At 40.1% G+C, this 20913-nt stretch overlaps 1 protein-coding gene across 1 annotated transcript in view; it reads left to right on the forward strand.

Moving 5' to 3' along the window:
• Positions 1-13357: 13357 nt before the first annotated feature.
• LOC126354514 (5'-nucleotidase domain-containing protein 3) overlaps positions 13358-20913 on the forward strand; it is a 189415-nt gene continuing 181859 nt past the window's right edge. Inside the window, exon 1 of the mRNA XM_050004259.1 lies at positions 13358-13415. The gene's annotated coding sequence lies outside the window, so the exon portion shown is untranslated. The remainder of the gene's footprint in view (positions 13416-20913) is intronic.

The raw sequence follows: 20913 nt of genomic DNA on the forward strand, positions 1-20913 counted from the left end.
CTCAGTCAGCGCCCTAAATGTCACTAGCTAAATATATGAAATACAATAAACCTAATAAGAGATTAAACTTATCCATACTTTAGAATTTAGTAACTTTGCATTAAATAAAATATAACTATAGATAGCTCCTACTTATAGTAATATATCACTGTAAATTATGTATATACTCCGATGTGCTGAACTGAAGGACAAAATATTCATCATTTAGATTTGCAGCTCCTTGAGTTTACCGCGTTTGCAGTTAAAATTGTAGGATGTGAAGTCTGCCAGTTAAGCAAAACACCGTTTTTTCCAAGTACCCAAACGTGTTTCAGCATCACTGTGCCATTATCAGTGGGTTTCCGTTTTATTTAATCTGTAATGTGAACATTTTTATTAAATGATTACAAAATTATGTGGATATTTAGTTCAAACGATAGTTTGTTTCTTTTGTTAATACCTTTACACTTGGTGTGCTTGATTTTTCAGGACCACTTTTGTATTATTTATTACAGGCAGCTTTAGTAAAAATTTCAGATTAAATAAAACGGAAACCCACTGATGATGGCACAGTGGTGCTGAAACATGTTTGGGTACTTGGAAAAAAACTGTGTTTTGCATTACTGGCGGACCTCACACCCTACAATTTTAAGGACAAAAGTAACTTTCAGATGATGTGTCACTGTGAAGTAACAAAGCTTGATGGATCTTGGACCATACATTGAAAGAACAGCTTACGGGATGGTACAGAAGTTAAGTGTAAGAAATACACTATGAGACTAACAGGAGTGACACTTTTATTCAAAGGCAATGATTACACTGAAGTCACCTTGATTTATGGAGATTCCCTGGTCACTTACAAAAGACAGGGCACAGTTCATAATATATTGTGTGATCTCCATGGATGGCAATGCAGGCTCTGCATCTTGCTCCCATACTGGCGACAAGATTGGTATGGCCGTGTGATTCCACCAGCTGGATGGTCGTCGATGCATGTGGCCGTGCTGTAGTACATCTGCCCAACGTTTCCCACATGTGCTTGTTGGGTATTAAGTAGAGGGAAGCGTGCAGGCCAACCCAGTCACCGAATATTCCGTCGTTACAACAGCTGCTCCAGCTACGCAGTTTGGTGGGGTCTCAAACTGTCATCCACAAGAGATAAGTCAGGGACCTCGTAAATTGCGTCGAAGTTACAAGCGCTGGCGCCAGCCACTAGGCCACTCATTCAGCATTAAACGACTGATTGGCACGATCGTCAGTCAAGGAGATGGAGCTAGTTGCTGTGTAGACACACCTTGTCTCCTATGACTATGATGTTCTGCTGTCTCGCTGGATAACGGTTTCGGACACAGGTTTCCATCCGTAGGTTTTTTTTTTCTCCTCCCGGAACCCTCCAAAATCTCCACTGTTTTTCTGTATGCAGAGTATATATATTTTTATCTGAATGTATACCAGAGCATCATGCAAAAATTTGCAGTAAATCAGCCAAGAACTTTTCCAGGTTTTTGTCATTGTTTCGCAATTACTAAACGTGTATAGGAACTAGATGTACGTCCTAATGTTCTTCTCCCTCCTCTCTCTGTCCCTCTCCTCGTCCCCTCTCCCTTTGTCCATCTGCTCCTCGCCATCTGCTGACCATCACCTTGTAACATTGAACTTATGCAGGCAAGCTAATTGGCCGCCTAGAAATGCTACGAGGTAACGAATATGATGTACAGCTGAATGCTAGTGAGCCCGTGGCTGAGGGGCGCGTCGCAGTGGACGCTCCAGGCCAGCTGGGGATAAGACAAGGAGCATATGGCTGGGAACCGGAAAATCCCGGAATGGGGAATTTGGACGCTATGTTGTTTGCTTAAGAGGGCAGCAATAGCGAGCTTTGAGACAAATTCAAAATTGTCTTCTTACAGCTCTCTGAGAGTCTGTAATAACTTATAATCAAATTTTAATGCAAATCTGAATACATAGACGATCCCAGAAAAAATGAAGTGTATCCAGTGACACAGAAATATTTCAATATCTTTAAAACTACAGAAGTTAATATTTCACAGTGAATAAGTATTTTCACGATGAATATCAGAATTAACAACTTCTAATTTCTTCGTGCAGTTTCAACGAACGATTTCTCATATGACAGCATTGCACTATAGCGATCATCCCTGAAAGTTATATATCTGTATCTATTTTATTTACTGATTTACGACGCCTTTTGTATCTTTTTCATTATGCTAATGTTTGTCAGAATATCATATTCTCCACATCTAGACACCAAATAAACACAGCATCAGTAACTCATGTTTTATCATAGTTGTGTGTTATTTGATGGACATTTTACTATTTTGCCAATAACTTTATTTAAAGTTTGATTGAAAGTGCTATTAAAAACTGTGCTAATTTAAAAGTGGTCAGTTGCATGTGTTAGCGCAGCAGTTGAGAATAGAACTACAAGACGCTTCAGTCAAGAAGGTGTAAATAATTGTTTAAAAATTTAATGACAATCTGGCGTCATTAATCATAAGTACACTTGCACAAGATTTCTAGGTTATTTATTTATGAACCAACTATTATTTATCTTTATTGTAAATGAAATCACTGTAAACGAGTGTTTATAACATTTCTTTTATTTTAATATTGGTGGAATATATTAATTTAGTGCGGGAAAATGGTCAATGTGTATCAGATCATGTCTGTAGAGCTTAAGGACGGTGTATTTAGGGTTCGGATGGTATTCAGCCAATGGAAAAGCAGACGTTAGCGGAATACTGCGGGAAGCAAGTGGAGACTGAGACTTCTTGATTGAAGAGCTTGAGGGAGTGATTCAGACCACCTTTACGTTTGTGCTGGAAGAAGACAGACCTGCCTATGGGGTCGGTGCATGATTCGGATGTGTAGGCGGTAGACTCTGGGCAGTGAACAGCTGCTAACATACTTTAACTTCTCAAGGGACTTAATATCTGGAGAGGTCTGAATGTGCTCCCATTAGGACTTTAACTATTGCTGCTTGATCTATGGATCTCAGAATAGATAGAGTATGAGTTACTATCCTGTGTATCATGTGTGTTAATTTGTGAACCATCATGTTGAACTCTAAACTGTTTTGAGGTTGGTGAATGTTTCGAGTATTGTGGTCACGAAATGAACTTAGTTTTCACATCTCTGTGATGACTGTTTGTTTGGGGATTTTGCTACCATTCTCATATCACTCTCAATGTAACTTTACTGGATTCACTAAGGGTGTTTTCTGTCTGCCTCTTAATTGAGTGTTGTAGGTCCACTTTCTGTTTATTTGAGGTGTCCTGTCTTGAATAAACATTATTCAGTAGAATTCGCTGTTGTCTACATCAATTACAGGTTTTAAAATAGAACCATTGTTATTCATTTAACTTTTATATTCTCTTTTTGTGTATTTTATTAATTTCCAATTGTAGCCAATGGATAGACTTTTTGACTGCAGGATCAAAGCTGCAAGTTATTATTCTCAGCGAATTAACTGTGGGGCATGAAAGCAGACAGGTGTGGCTCAACCCCGTGACTACACTGAGCTATTCTTCTTAAACAGAGCCCTGCATAGCATATGTACCTAAAGTATGAGTAACCACAGGTAAAGAAGCAATTCGTTTGCTCTTGTGGGACTCAGTTTGAAGTAGCAACTACACTTAGCAGTAACCATTAGATACCACTGCAATCTTCTGCCCCCCCCCCTCCCCCCGTCCCGTGCATGTCTTACCCCACACTCTTTCTACCCATCTCCTCCTCCCTCATTTGTCTGTCCATAACTTCCTCTTGATATCCATTTCCTCCTCCCTTTTCTGTCCATCTTCTACTCCTCCCTCTCGCTCTCTGACTTTATTTATTGTTATTACACACAGAATCTTGACTGGGTATAAAAGTCAAAATGGATGGGTAAATCGGTTGGTACACGGGATATGAGAGAGACCTTTACAGCTGCCGGATCTGTGTCGATAGTAATTTTAATGACATTTTCGTATCGTTTTAATCTACGACAGGTGGGACTATAAAGTTAGCCATAAACACAACTTTCCCGTTTTCTGTTAAAACGATTGCGAAAAATGTAATGCTGTCGGAACCTCAAAGCATTGCAGTGTTGACAAACAATGTTCTTTGTTCCGAAGTCGACCAATACATCCGCGGCATAATCGACAGTTGTATAGTATCTGAACGTCAAACTTTCAGTTCGATTTTTCATGATTGGCCGTCTGTTTTGCCGACGTTCCAAATTATATCGTGCATAAGCTCCAACTGAGCGAGTCTAATTCGACTGTATCCCTTGTTCCAGAACGATAATGGAATTCAATTTGCCTCCAAACGCTGTCTATGCTCTTTGTCAGTCTCATTGACACGATAGTCACGTAGTTGGCCTGCGACGCGTGTACGCTGACCGATATTTCGACGCTTCACTGGCGACATGTTTTCCAAAGAAATAAACCACAAACTGCAATCAATTGAATGTTTGCAACACACCAAATTATCACGAAATCAATTCAATCTTTGCAAAACACCAAATATATAATCACCGTTGATAAAGCAGTGAAATATCGCTTTCAGTTCTTGTATTCCTTGTCGTAAAATATTAGTATTCAGTGCAGAATTTATTTTGATTATGAAAACATGTGACAGCTGAACCTCAAGCTGAATGTCACTTTTTTTATGAGAACATTCGACTGGAGAACTGTCGAACCGACCGTCACATTTCTCACTGAGATTTTCATACAAAAATACCATCAAATTTTCCACTTTTCAGGTGGATTTTCCAAAAATTTTCTTTCGTACGAACCTTGTGCTGACAGTTACGAACACAACAAAAAAAGAATCACCCAAATTGGCCGAGCCGTTCTCACGTAATGATTTTTCATACATGAGGCAGTTGATTTCATACATAGATTTATATACCATATAGTAGATTAAAGAAATACGTAGACTATGTCCGTCTGTTATGGGAGCATCTTGTAAAAATTTGAAGTTAATCGATCACGTACCTTTCGAGATTTTTGATAACAGCCTTTCCACTTTCTATATTAAATATCTATTTCTGTATTATAGACGTTAAAAATGTGTAAGCCTATGTCCGTCTGAATATTCATTAGAGTACCACGTAAAAATGTGAAGTAAACTGGTCAAGAACTTCTAGAGATTTTTGGTAAAAATGTTGAACAATCGAAGTATCTTAAAATGCTAGTGTAGATTATACGCTGGACCGCCTTATGAGCAGCGATCGGCTGAAACACTCATAGAGTAAATATCTCTGGAGTGGGTATTGCGTTCTGCGCATGCTGTCAACATTAAACCAGGATTGTCACGTGTTTTCGGGGCTTCGCTGTGCGTGTGTGCTTTTTGCAGCGTTTGTAGTTTATAATATCAAAAGTTTTTGTTGTGTTTCACCGTTTGTTGATAATGTAATAGCGAGGGTGAATTACTGTTGTTGCTACGGGTGCAAAGAAAAATATGTGAAAGGAGGGATAGTAACTTTTCATGGGTACATACCGTGTAGCTCTAATTATAGTTATCATATTATTACCACGCGGGCATACGGGACCTTCCAGAAAGTAGGCGTAAGGCAATCACATTGAAAAGAGTGGGGTATAATGTAGTGTATTGGAAGGCTGAGTAAAAGCAACCTGCTTTCAGAAAAAAATAGTGTTGCGCGTCTTATTGAACGCCCCTCATACGTATTGTACTTGAACTTTATAAAGATTACACCAGAAGAAATCAGAGGAACAATTTCGGCAATATGCTGAAAATAATATTTCAGAGACAAAGGATAGGTTCATATTTTAATCAGCTTTCAACAAGATATACATTCTGATGTGAAAGATTTTGATCAAACATGAACACCACGTGCTGCCTACATAAACAGGTTCGATTCAGTGTATGTCATCTATACAACGAGTGTTGTAAATTCCACAGAAAGCTTATATTTTATATCTCTCTTTTAAATGCTATATGTAAATGACTTGACATTTATTACATCACATCTTTACGACTCTGACAAGTGACAGCAATGGTATTTTTATTTCTGTGAAGAACAAGATGATTAAAGCTGAATCAAATATAATTATTTACATCATCGTTCTATAAAGAACACAAGACGAAACATTTCTTTTTAAGTACCTCAAACTGTTTAAGAAGTTTTTTTTAATTAGTTCATTTGTTTACCTGAAGAAGCAATCGTTTATTTAATCCAGAAGCAATAACGATTAGATGAAGAACCAAGTATTTATCTCTGTTGTAAATTCTCTCCCTTCTACTAATAACAAATAGGAATTACGTATCTTAAAAAAGAGAATTATTTTGTTTAATATCAAAGAAGCCAGGCTAATGAAGACAAAGTGGCGACCGTTAGGACTGGCTTGAAGGAGTGGAAGGAGACCTGAAAAAGAAGGGGAAAAAGCGGGAAAATGTCTGTCAAGCAGCTGCCCACGAAAGACATAGGGTTCAGGTTTGAGTAACGGTCTAACACTAAGTTATAATGTGCCAGAAAGTTCCACTTATTACATTTTTAGTTCATGTAAGAAGTTTTACCGACATCTATACGTTTCTAAAAATATCCCGAAGGTTCTACAGATTTATTATTTAATACAGGATTTAAATGTCAGTTATACTGTAGCCAGTCAGCGTAGCGACCCCGAAGAATATGGATTTGACACTGAAGTCGTCAGTTTTCCATTATATGTGTCTCTCACACCCACTTATATAGTTGCTAGATGTGTCCACAGTATATTGTTTCTGTGTGGTAAGTCACATGCGTACAGAATGTGGTTGAAATTGCAGCTATGGTTGATCACACACTTTTTTGTGAATACATTTATATGACAAGCCAAGAAAAACTGTTTATAAAGGTGTGATATTTATAGTTACTAGTACGAGAGTGGTTTGAAAAGTTCTCTGAATCACCACGAGAGGTCACCGCTAGCGCAACGAGTTGTTCACATGATACACTCCTGGAAATGGAAAAAAGAACACATTGACACCGGTGTGTCAGACCCACCATACTTGCTCCGGACACTGCGAGAGGGCTGTACAAGCAATGATCACACGCACGGCACAGCGGACACACCAGGAACCGCGGTGTTGGCCGTCGAATGGCGCTAGCTGCGCAGCATTTGTGCACCGCCGCCGTCAGTGTCAGCCAGTTTGCCGTGGCATACGGAGCTCCATCGCAGTCTTTAACACTGGTAGCATGCCGCGACAGCGTGGACGTGAACCGTATGTGCAGTTGACGGACTTTGAGCGAGGGCGTATAGTGGGCATGCGGGAGGTCAAGTGGACGTACCACCGAATTGCTCAACACATGGGGCGTGAGGTCTCCACAGTACCATCGATGTTGTCGCCAGTGGTCGGCGGAAGGTGCACGTGCCCGTCGACCTGGGACCGGACCGCAGCGACGCATGGATGCACGCCAAGACCGTAGGATCCTATGCAGTGCCATAGTGGACCGCACCGCTACTTCCCAGCAAATTAGGGACACTGTTGCTCCTGGGGTATCGGCGAGGACCATTCGCAACCGTCTCCATGAAGCTGGGCTACGGTCCCGCACACCATTAGGCCGTCTTCCGCTCACGCCCCAACATCGTGCAGCCCGCCTCCAGTGGTGTCGCGATAGGTGTGAATGGAGGGACGAATGGAGACGTGTCGTCTTCAGCGATGAGAGTCGCTTCTGCCTTGGTGCCAATGATGGTCGTATGCGTGTTTAGCGCCGTGCAGGTGAGCGCCACAATCAGGACTGCATACGACCGAGGCACACATGGCCAACACCCGGCATCATGGTGTGGGGAGCGATCTCCTACACTGGCCGTACACCTCTGGTGATCGTCGAGGGGAAACTGAATAGTGCACGGTACATCCAAACCGTCATCGAACCCATCGTTCTACCATTCCTAGACCGGCAAGGGAACTTGCTGTTCCAACAGGAAAATGCACGTCCGCATGTATCCCGTGCCACCCAACGTGCTCTAGAAGGTGTAAGTCAACTACCCTGGCCAGCAAGATCTCCGGATCTGTCCCCCATTGAGCATGTTTGGGACTGGATGAAGCGTCGTCTCACGCGGTCTGCACGTCCAGCACGAACGCTGGTCCAGCTGAGGCGCCAGGTGGAAATGGCATGGCAAGCCGTTCCACAGGACTACATCCAGCATCTCTACGATCGTCTTCATGGGAGAATAGCAGCCTGCATTGCTGCGAAAGGTGGGTATACACTGTACTAGTGCCGACATTGTGCATGCTCTGTTGCCTGTGTCTATGTGCCTGTGGTTCTGGCAGTGTGATCATGTGATGTATCTGACCCCAGGAATGTGTCAATAAAGTTTCCCCTTCCTGGGACAATGAATTCACGGTGTTCTTATTTCAATTTCCAGGAGTGTATTTATTGGACTGTTGCGTGTAAACATGTGCCACGTCATTGCTCTTGGAAGAGAGCTGTGGCAGTGACGTGTTGTTATTGTTCCCGCGTTGTGATTTGAGAAGCTGGAAAAAAATCGAGATTCGAGCAGTGATTGAGTACTTCGTAAAGAAAGGTATGAAAGCAAATGACGTTCATGCCCATTTCCAGAAGACACTGGGGGTCTGTGGTTCTTCATATTCTGCTGTTGCCAAGTGGAGAAATGAATTTAAATTTGATCCACGCAATTGTCACTACTCTAAAATCATTCCAAAAGTGCAAAAAATGGTCACGGTGGATCGCCGATTGAAACTGCATGAAGTTGCTCACGTTTTTTTGCCAGGTGTCATCCGAAAGGGTATATCACATTTTAACTGAAGAATTAGAAATGGAAAAATTATCTGTAAGATGGGTGCCGCAACTCTTGACGCTGGATCAAAAACGCCATGGCAAAATTACACGAACGAAGGTATGAATTGTTGCCACACCAGCCATACTCACCTGATATGGCTCCGTCACACTTCCGTCTCTTCCCAGAACTGAAAATTTTTCTTGGTGGTAGAAGATGCACTTCAAACGAAGAACTGATTGCCGGAGTATGCAACTATTTTGCTGGCCTGGAGAAAACTTATGTACCAGATGGGATCAAGGAACTGGTACTTCGTTGGACCAAGAGCATTAATCTACAAGGAGACTGCACTGAAAAATAAAAAAAAGTTTCAGTGATGTAAGTACTTTTTTTTTCTATTCCGTTCCGAGAACTTTTCAAACCACCCTCGTAAGATTAACAATTGCCACAATGTTCGTATGGTAGTAGGTGTTGCAAGGTGTTGAAAGTTATACAGGACTTCGTGTAAAACCTATTCGCTTCAGTCCTTATTTGAATGAAGATGCTTGTTATTCAAACGAAACTGAAATGTCCATCAAGAATATGCAGTGAGACGTGTGGAAAATATATTTCTCTCTCTGTTCCCCATGAAATTCTTAGGGCTGTAGACAACAGCGCTCAGGGTGATGCTGTGTTCCTCGACTTCAGGACAGCATACGATACTGTGCCGTATTGCCGTTTAGTTAAAAAAATACGAGCCTTCCAAGTATCGGACCAGATTTGCGATTGGACTTCTGTGCAGATATAACTCAACATGTCGCTCTTAACGGAACGAAATGGACAGCTGTAAAAGTAATTTCGGGAATACCGAAGGTAGGACCGTTACTGTTTACAGTATGTGTAAATTATCTAGCAGAAAGCGTCGGAAGCCCTTTGAGGAAGTTCGCAGATGATGCGGATGGCTGTAGGAATGTAGCAACGCCAGAGAACAGTAAGGATTTACAGAAGGGGTACAGAGGATTGATGAACGGTGTAGGGACTTGTAGTTGACCTGGAACGTAAGTAAATGTAACATTAGTGCATTTATAGGCGAATAAATCTGCTCCTGTACAATTACACTATTTGTGACGAACCGCTGGAAATAGTAATTACCTTAAAACATCTTGGATTAACCATATGGAGTGACATTAAGTTTACTGACCACATGAAACGAATGATAGGAGAAAACAGATGTCAGACTGAGATTCAATGGGAGATTCTCAAGGAAATGTGTTTCATCCAAGAAAGATCTGCCTTACAAAATACTTCTTCGAGCAAGTCTTCAGTACTGTTCACCAGGTTGGATGATTAGAAGAGAGAGAGAGAGAGAGAGAGAGAGAGAGAGAAAGAAAGGAGATCCAAGGAAGAGCGGCGCGTTTCATCATGGGATCCTTTAGTCGGTGCGAGTGCGTTTCGGAGATGTACACTGTGGCCCACCCTACAAGAGGTGTAGTGCATCACGGAGAGATTCTTTGAGAGTACGTTCAGGGAAGAGCCGTAAAGCATATGACTTCCTCCCACATACATCTCGGGACATAACCACAATGAGAAAATTCGAGAAATTATAGCTAGTACGGAAGGATACCGGCAATGAACCTTTTCACGCCGAGTCTGTTGGTGTGTTTCGTAATGCAGCTGTTTTTCGTGGTTTATCCATGGACCCAGGACTGCGATGCTCCTCAGCAAAGCGGAGACCATAGGCGATGGATTTCACTAAGTGCGACTGTCTCACCGCAAGTATGTTGTACAGTGTGGCGTTTCATAGACATTTTACTTGTTCTCTTACATTTTGGCACTTCAAAAGTCGTTTATATGTTAGAAAGTATGGACGATAAGGAAAAGGAAATTGTGTCAGTCGTTGGCGGTTTGTACCCTGTGTACTAACATATTTATCGAAAGAAAAATCAGAAAATACCTGTAAAATAACAGTTATAACACATTGGGTAACAATCGACAGTACCGAACGTAGTAGAACCAACATTTTATTGAGGGTCACCTGCAGTGTTGGTTTCCACAATTTTGCCCCACCTTATACATTTCTTTAAACTGGATGGCTCTAAGCACTATGGCTCAGATGGCTCTAAGCACTATAGGACTTAATATCTGAGGTCATCCGTCCCCTAGACATAGAACTACTTAAACCTAACTAACCTAAGGACATCACACACGTCCATGCCCGAGGCAGGATTCGAAACTGCGACCGTTGCAGCCGCGTGGTTCCGGACTGAAGCGCCTAGAACCGCTCGGCCACTGCGGCCGGCTAAACTAACATCGCTGATCTTAATGATCTTTTCGCTTGCCTTCTCCATCTAAAAACAGTTCATTACAACATATGTTGATGTTAGCACTTCAGAGTTTTGCTCACTTTGGGAAATACCATCTGCTCGCAATTTTTTTAGATGTTTCGTCGTTTGCACCGTTGTTTCTTGTAGCGTAGCCGCAGAGACAGATTGTGAACTTGCGTCTTAACTTACCCTTGCGATCTCAAAATTTGTCAGGGAAAAATGCTAAAACTTGTCTGAAAATCACGGAAATATCAGGAATTTCACTTGGGGAAACTTGTGGCAACCCTGTAATCGTAATTGACATTGTCGTTGGGTCAACATGTGAACATTGGGGATGGTCTGCTGCGGACCTGCATGTTCAACAATGTACGATGAACGATGTGTTCCAAAACACTTACACATGCACCACCATTGTACTCTTTCGGCACGGATGCCATGGATCACCATCTACCATATTTTACAGTGCAGACAAATCTCCAAATGGCACGTTCTGTGAAGAGTCGTAGACGTCCAACCATTTACGCCTAGTGGTAGTTTCACAGTCCTATCTCTTTCTGTAGATGCTCACGACAGTATCACGTGAACATTCGACCAGCTTCGCTGCTTTCGAGACACTTGTTCACAGGCTCTGCTTAATAATAATCTGCCCTTTGTCAACGTCGTTTATCTCAATGGATTTCCCAATTTGCAACCCTTACATTTGCTAGGGTGATTCCTCGTCCGTGTCTGCTCCGCTTACATACTTTTGTTACCGTGTCACGTGTCCGCAACGCGTCCAGGCGACATCCAACGTCGCTGTGGGTAGTGGTCATAGTGTTTTGGCTTATCAGTGTGTAATGACATTTCTGAAGAAGAAGATGGCATCCTTTCGAAAATTCCACGCCTAAGAAGATTTATGTAAGCAGCCAAGATCCAGAAGAAGAATATAGTTGGACAACTACAAGTATTTTACAGTTCACGACTGAATATGAATTTTTCGAAACTGTTGACAACTTTATTTTGGCGTTAAGATTTTTCTTAACTTTGTGTGTTACGGTAACGTCGCGTGAGAAGAGTTTCTCAAAACTCAGCTTAATTGAGAATTATGCTAGGTCCACCGTGAGACAAGCACGACTCTGTACTCCGCGGGCCACATAACTGCGCATGGCGGAGGGTACACCTTGTGCCACTAACTAATCACGCCTTCCCTGTTCCACTCACGAATGGCGCAAGGGAAGAATGTTTGTCGGTAAGCCTCTGTGCTAACTCTGATATCTCGAATTTTCTCGCCATGGTCATTTCGCGAGATGTATGTGGAAGAAAGTAATATGGGATGCGATCGAAAAGTAACGGGAACTCTTTTAGTGTAGCTTAAGTATCGATTCTTATGACGCAGTTTCAAAGCTTGTAACAGAAAAAGTTAGAAGGAAGAGATTCTAAGCTACAAATTAAAGTCAATATCACTAGAAGGTGTTTGGTTATTTGTACTGCTCTGTTAATGACCAATTAAATTTTGTTGTTTTTATTCCGTTTTTTTTCCATTCATAAAAAACAGTTGAAAAAAGTTGACATTATACTTTACTACTTAACTACTGTTATCAAAAACCGCTACCTCAAAACAGTTATTTGACGGTTTTGTGGGGCTGATAGAGGTATGGGCGACAAAATAAAACTCCACACCAGTGTCAAACTGCCTAGTTATGCCACTGCTTACTAGGTAGGACTGACGGGGGATACCGAAAAAGCTCAAAGAAGGGCAGCTCGTTTCGTACTGCCGCGGAGTAGGGAAGAGAGAGAGACGGATATGATATGCGAGCTGGGATGACAATCATTAAAACAAAGGCGTTTTCGTTGTGGCAAGACCTTTTCGCAAAATTTAGGTCACCAAGTTCCTCTTCCAAATGCGAAAATGTTTTGTTGACATCCATCTACGTACGGCGAAATGACCTCCGTAATAAAACAAGAGAAATCAATAGTTTGTAGGGAAAGATTTAGGTGTTGATTTTACCTGTGTTATTCGAAAATGAAGCGGTCATGAAATAGTCTGAACGTGGTTGCATGGAACCTCTGAAACACTTGGAAATGAATTTCATAGTAGTGACGCAGATGTATTCCGGGCAATAATAATGAACCGTAGCGGGATTCGAAAAAGATAGTGCCAAATAAATAACGCAAAATGGCGCTGCAAACGAGAACGATTGTCAAAGTTCAGACATCACACGAAAGGAGTGACGCAACATTCGAGCCAGAGTAAAAATACTGGCATATTTATAGCTGAAACTAATTTTAAGTAGCAAATATTTGTCTGACAGATGAGAAACCTTTGCGTTGCGCTCGAAGCGGAGCACGAGTCAACACGTTAGCATTTCAGTTAAAGCCAGTAGCAGTGAGTTCACGTAACTGAACCACGGGCGTAAGTAGACTCATAGGGCGCTCCGGGACAAATATCTAACATGGGGCCCTCCGCCTCTCAGTCGTGTGAAGTTAGCACCCCTTTTTCGAGAAATATACATTTTTTCACAGTTCTTGTTAGATGTGCCATAGTTCTAGAGTTCTTTGTACAAAATTTCAATAGTTCTGCAAAATGTAACGAAGAAAACAACAATACTCGAAAAAAATTTCGTATCGGAAACATTCTTTGTCAATTTTCGCAAATTGTAAATAAGTACAATAGTTCTGAGCACAGTTATGAACACAACTCCAAGGGTCCCATCGAAAACCCAAGTAACATTTTTTTGTGCAGCTAATAGTTTACGAGGTACTTGCAATTTAAGGAGAAAATCTTTTCACTTACTGTGAAGTTGACACCCTTTTTTCCGGAAATGTATATTTTTTTCAGAGTTCTTGATAGATATTCCATAGTTCTAGAGTTCTTTGTACAAAATTTGAATACTTCTGCAGAATTTAGCGAGGAAAACAACAATATTCGAAAAAAATTTCGTATCGAAAACATTCTTTGTCAATTTCCGCAAAATGTAAATAAGTGCAACGGTTCTGAGCACAGTTCTGAACAGAACTCCAAGAGTTCTATCGAAAATCCAAGTAATATTTTTTTGTGCAGCTAATAGTTTACGAGGTACTTGCAATTTAAGGAGAAAATCTTTTCACTTACTGTGAAGTTGCACCCTTTTTTTCGGAAATGTAAATTTATTTTTCAGAGTTCTTGATAGATATTCCATAGTTCTAGAGTTCTTTGTACAAAATTTCAACAGTTCTGCAGAATTAAGCGAGGAAAACAATATTCGAAAAAAATTTCGTATCGAAAAGATTCTTTGTAAATTTCCGCAAAATGTAAATAAGTGCAACGGTTCTGAGCCCAGTTCTGAACAGAACTCCAAGAGTTCTATCGAAAATCCAAGTAACATTTTTTTGTGCAGCTAATAGTTTACGAGGTAATTGCAATTTAAAGAGAAAATCTTTTCACTTACTGTGAAGTTGGCACCCTTTTTTCCGGAAATGTAAATTTATTTTTCAGAGTTCTTGATAGATATGCCATAGTTCTAGAGTTCTTTGTACAAAATTTCAACAGTTCTGCAGAATTAAGCGAGGAAAACAATATTCGAAAATAATTTCGTATCGAAAATATTCTTTGTCAGTTTTCGCAAATTGTGATTAAGACAACAGTTCTGAGCACAGTTCTGAACAGAACTCCAAGGGTTCCATCGAAAACCCAAGTAACACTTTTTTGTGCAGCTAATAGTTTACGAGATATTTGCAATTTAAGGAGAAAATGTTTTCACTTACTGTGAAGTTGGCACCCTTTTTTCAGAAATATATATATATATTTTCAGAGTTCTTGATAGATATGGCATAGTTCTAGAGTTCTTTGTAGAAAATTTCAATAGTTCTGTAGAATTTAGCGAGGAAAACAACAATACCCGAAAAAATTTTCGTATCGAAAACATTTTTGGTCAATTTTCGCAAAAATTAAACTTGTACAACAGTTCTGAGGAGAGTTCTGAACAGAACCCCAAGACCTCTATCGAAAATTCTAATAACATTTTTCTATGGCGATAATAGTTTGTGATAAATTGATTTAATGTGGGACACACTTTCTCTACGGAAAATATAAGTATATTCGTACAACAGCTCTGATGACAGTTCTCAACACCACGTGAAGAGTTCTATCGAAAATGCTAGTAGAATTTTTTTGTGCAGGTAGTAGGTTCTGAGCAACTTAATTAAGAACCCCATAAGAGCTCCTACTGTGATGCTGGCACCCTTTTTTCAGAAATATGTATTTTTTCAGAGTTCTTGATAGATAAATCATAGTTATAGGATTCTCTGTACAAAATTTCAATAGTTCTGCAGAATATAGCGAAGAAAACAACAATGTATAACATAGCTGATTCAGGAACCCTTTCTTTCTGATACAATTCTTACTGTTGCCACAATAAATCACTTGTGCATAGATTCCAACTGTACTGATCATTACAAAAATATAACCATTGACCAGCGGCGCACATTTCTTGCAGCGTTGTACAAAGCATTCGGCTTATCCGCTGTGAAAATACCACACTTAACGCTATTGTAAAATTTAAGATGGATGGCTTCCATTTATCTACAGTGTCAGCATGTATCGAATTATCTTCATGCAAAAGTGATGCCAGGGTCACACACTTCCCCCTTTTTAGGTACGGAGGAAACTAGAATTCAATCTCGTGGAAGCCAAAACAGGAAATGTGGGCAGCCCTTTTACTGATAGCAAACTCTAGACAAATCTCACGCTTGCTTTTTTTCATCATGTCAACAAAAGAAAAATTCTCCCTACATTGCTCTATTATCATTCCAGTACTAGTAAACCAGTCTCTAGAGAAATCTCACGCTTGCTTTTCTTCATCACGTCAACAAAAGAAAAAGTCTCCCTACATTGCTCTATTATCATTCCAGTACTAGTAAACCAGATGTCCGCTTTCACATTTCGACCGATATATAGGTTTACACAGTCACAGAACAACACCAAAATGTTTATTGCTCAGTTGGTAAATCCTTCTGGTTTACAACACAGCGTATATTTCCAAATTGTACAGGCAAAATACTTAAGAATCCACACTTAAGAAACCATACTCTTTTGTTTTGGTAGATACACATTGGCGGAAACTGTACCTTCCACAGAATCCTTCCAGCTTCTTGTCCACTGTAACATTTTCTCCATGGTTGTAAGATTTGTGGTAGTTGCGTACAAACACAGTAAATATTTCCCGAATTGCTGTTAGCTTGTCTAATTGTCTCCTTTCATCACGAATAGCGCGACTGTAAAATCAAAGGCACTCCACAATAAATTTGAAACGTTTATGTTCATTTGCGAGGTGAAATTTTTCAATGCCATCACCATCAGTTCCACACAGATCTTCCAGGCTTTATCTGTTACTTCTTTTGTTAACAACAATTAAAAACAAGAGACTGATGAAGGCTTTCAATTCAATTCATCTATTGATTTTACCCCACTATCATGATGAAATGAAGCTTTGATGCTCTCAAAATTCTGATTGGAATACAAAACTACAAAAGACAAATATGGTCATCTATGAGGTAATTACAGCATCACAAAGGCTGCTTTGGATGCACCTATTGGTCAAGGTAAATTTCGAATAATATTATCCTCTTCGAACAATATGCTTTGGCTTTCTTCAATATGATCTAGTACTTCCCATTTAAAATAATAAAATTCCTATAAAATAACGCAACCAGGCGCAGTGTATTAATCTGATCTTTGACTTTCAGACAGCGGACATTGACGATTAAACAATTTAAACAGAATTTAAGTACAGTTTACATTCTGGATTAGCTTTGTACTACTTATTACGTTGATAAACAAATAAATTAATTGCTGAAATGAAATACGAAAGGGAACAGTGGATAAAAACGAGCAATCGGCTCATATCTCATCAAGAGAGCATTAGCGTCGATACTGAATAGTACAACAATGAAAGGCATACAGAGAAAGGAAGCTATAACGAGAAGGCGCCAGTGCTGCCAATTGTTGGCAAGTATTTTACAGAATCACACAACAATGAAAAGCATACGGAGAAGGGAAGCTGGGAACGAAGCAGCGCCAATACTGCAAATTGTTGAAAAGTAATTTACAGAAAATTTCGACATGTGTAAATCTGAACAGCTGCGCCCGATGGAAGGATAATGAAAACTATGATACGTCCCTGAGACCTCTCAAGACCAAAAAATAATAAAGAAAGCATAGCAACGATGCAAAAGTCGCGGCACTACATCTGGAAACAATGAACACGTGAACTGCGTCTTTCAAAAAATCGGTAAATGACGTCAGTGTAGTAGTTACAATAGAGGTAGCATCAAAGTTTCTCGCGGTAGCATCAGAGCTAATGACAACAGCTGCACTTTTTGGGTGGTGCGCGCCGCGTCGTGTGAAGCAGCCCGCCAGCGCTGCATTTCGCTCCTTGGTTTGCCCCTAATGACTAAACGTAACAATACTGCTCACTTTCATGCAAATAATCATTACGCTCGTTCAGTCAGAGCTCTTGTGCAGTCGGTGCCTATTGTGCAGTTGGTGCTGTTGTGCAAGTGATATTTATGAATCGTAATACCCATAAAAGTGTACAATCTACCAGAATTGAAACGTCTTCTCAGCATGGAGGAATTTAAAATAATCGATAATAGAGGCATTCAATTCACTCCGTCTCATCCGGTCTTCCAAAAACTGTCCGATGCCAAGGCCGACATAGGCTCGAAAATGTCTTCAAAACATATTTACACAACAATTAAAGAAGATCGTCATGACCTGCTTACTTTTGTTAGAAACGCTTTCAGACTGGAATGTTTAGTCGAAGAAAAAGACGACGACAGCAAAGATGAGTCGTGGAATGTTTTTGGTTCTTCGTGCAACAAGGACATGACAAAGCAATTCGTCTCACTACAGTCAGCAGAAAAATGGTCTACCATAGAACCAACAAAGAGGAAACTTGGAAAGCCTTCAAGACTGGAAATAGTAAAATGGACCGATTTGATGGCTGATAAAATTTATGAACATAACTAAATTCCATCTGCCTTTTCTTTCAAATACGCGAAGTGTGTGAAAATTCAAGTTCAAAGTACTTCTTGAAGATCAAATCCGGCCGCGGTGGTCTAGCGGTTCGAGGCGATCAGTCCGGAACCGCGAGACTGCTACGGTCGCAGGTTCGAATCCTGCATCGGGCATGGATGTGTGTAATGTCCTTAGGTTAGTTAGGTTTAAGTAGTTCTAAGTTCTAGGGGACTGATGACTACAGATGTTAAGTCTCATAGTGCTCAGAGCCATTTGAACCATTTTTGAAGATCAAAGGAAGATGTACAGAATGCGGAGCCACTTTCGAAGGGATTGCTCTGAAGAAGCCAACAAAGGACAACGATATTATTCTAAACTGCAGACTTTCAAACTTTTCAGACGATAGTATTCACCTGAAAAGCAGACAACTTCGTGGCACGAGAAGACAACAGGTAGCTGCTAAATTGGTTGATAACAGGATGCACGCAGCTCTTTGGCGAAATTATGAAGCGAAAAAATATGTCTTTCGGAGGCATGATTCCTCAAAATTTACCAAATGCTGATTTCTTGAGAAAGGCTAAAGAAGAGGAAAGGAACGAACGATTTGGTATAACAACTAGTAAGCCTGTTGAAAACCTGCAAATTGCAAAACATACAACCCATCTGGACGAAATTCACACAATGGAATTGGACCCATTCTTCTGTATATATTGGCTGAAAGATGAAAGTCAGTTGCACAAATATTGTCATCAAATTAATAGCAGTGTATACGATTCAGTAGATGCTACAGGTGGCGTTGCATTTCGAGTTATTTCACGATTTGGGGATCTGTCAAACAGGGCTGACTGTGTGGAAATTAAGTCAAAGTACATATACCTGTATCAGTACATGTGCATCCGCGAAGTAAACGTCACTAGCAAAAATACAAATATCGTTAATCGATCCTCAATCAGTTGCCCAACTTATCAGATGATATCCTCTAGACATGACGCATCATTCTTGTCATTTTTCTTTATGGAAATCGTCAGATCTGGAGCTCCCAGACCAAAAATCATGGTAACTGATTTTGGTAAGGCTTTGTTGGTTGCCATTTCTAGAACAATAGCCAATTGCTCGGACTTAACAGACTATTTAAATAGGTGTTATAGCCATATTGTTCTGCATGAAAGAGTAATTCTACCCTCGCTGTTGTTTGAGAATAGATTTAAACCTTTTTATGGTCATGATTTCGAGGTGGAAATGCTTCTCGAGAGGTAAATCACAAGTCAAACAACTTTATCTTCGAGTTTTGGACCATATTTACATGATGACATTGAAAGTGCTTTGCGCTCACTTTTGGTTGTTGCGTTGAGTGAACATCTTGGTATTGATGAGTGCGCTCAAGAATATTCATCAAGGACCATAACATTATCAGAGGTGGTCCACGTCATTCATATATTGACGAAAAGAAAGATGATGACAAGAAAACTGATGATGTTGAAAAAAATGAAGAAGGAAACTGGAGAGGAAAAAATAAGAAGCTGAAGATAACAAACCCCAAAAGCAATCATATCCTTGATAATTCTGAGAGCACACTGAACAATACCTTACGAAGTGAGACCCAACTCGATGATGCCAATGAGATAGAGTTAAACAAAATTTTTAATAGTTTTGAATACAGATTTTCACCTACTTTGAGCTCACTTTTTATGAATGCGGAGAACAACAGTCTCTCAGTCAAAAGTGATAGTGTGTGTTTTCAGCACTCTTCAGATAATAATTTACTGCCGAATTTGGACTCTAAAGAGATATGTCATTTCACAAAAGACTATCGAGAATCATGCTTCGCCAGGGATGTCACTGAAATTTCATCCTGTGTTTCGAAAACAGAAGCAAACCGAGAGACCTGTAACAATGAAATGGAGGAGAGTGCAATGCTGAAAAAGCTTCAAAATGAAATCGTTGTCACATTGAGCATGCAAACTTAGAGCAAGAAAAACTACTTAGATGATTTCCCAAACTGGAATTCGACTAAGAAAGTCATAGACATTAATTTGCCACTTTTCCCAAATGGGTCCTCAAGCAAATTCAAATCTGCTACCTACAACTTGAAGGGAACGTGCGGTTTCGATTCTTTGATAACCTTATTCATGCAAGCAATATCACTCTGTGGTGATATCAAAAGTACCACTCAAATGGTGAGCCATCCATTTTTGTATCTGGCTTTGGATGTTTCAGACAAAAAAATTATAAACTCCCAGCATTTTAAGCAGAGATTTGATATTTTATATGTGATGCCGTTCCTAAAAAAAGGAGTAATCTCTCGAAAAATGTTGTCTCTGAATGCAGAGTCGAATGTTGGGGAATTATACGAGACAATATTAAAAGTAACCCGATTTGCAACAAAAAGATATCGTGTCTGACGTGCCTAAATTCACGCTATGTGAAACTACATTATATTTCCGTTGATACGTATGTGCTTTTCAGACTTGGTTATAATTTCATGCAAGAGGCTGTAGGTGCAACAAATGGAGGTCTAAAGACTATCATAAAATGCAAGAAATGTAAAGGAGAAGCAGTTGAAGAAAAGAAATTCGGATGCTACTTGAGGATGGATACTAGTATAACAACTTGTCCACTAACTGAAGATCAGTTTCCTCCGAATCAAAGGAAGAAATGTGTGTTGCAAACGATCACGAAAAAAATCGTAGTCGACAATCAAGAGTACACTCTCGTTGGTGCCATTCATTATAATAGCTCCATCAAACACTACAGGGCATATGTTTTCGTTGGGACCTACTGGAATCAGTACGATAACCTGTATAAAGATGTACAGTGAGTTTCAAAAGAAACGATAATTTCTCCACACCTGTTCATGTATGTCAAGATAGGAAAATTTTCAAATGGCAGCTGCTAGACCGACGAGACGAAACAT

The sequence above is a fragment of the Schistocerca gregaria genome, chromosome 1 (genome assembly GCF_023897955.1).
Source record: "Schistocerca gregaria isolate iqSchGreg1 chromosome 1, iqSchGreg1.2, whole genome shotgun sequence".
Taxonomy (NCBI): Eukaryota; Metazoa; Arthropoda; class Insecta; order Orthoptera; family Acrididae; genus Schistocerca; species Schistocerca gregaria.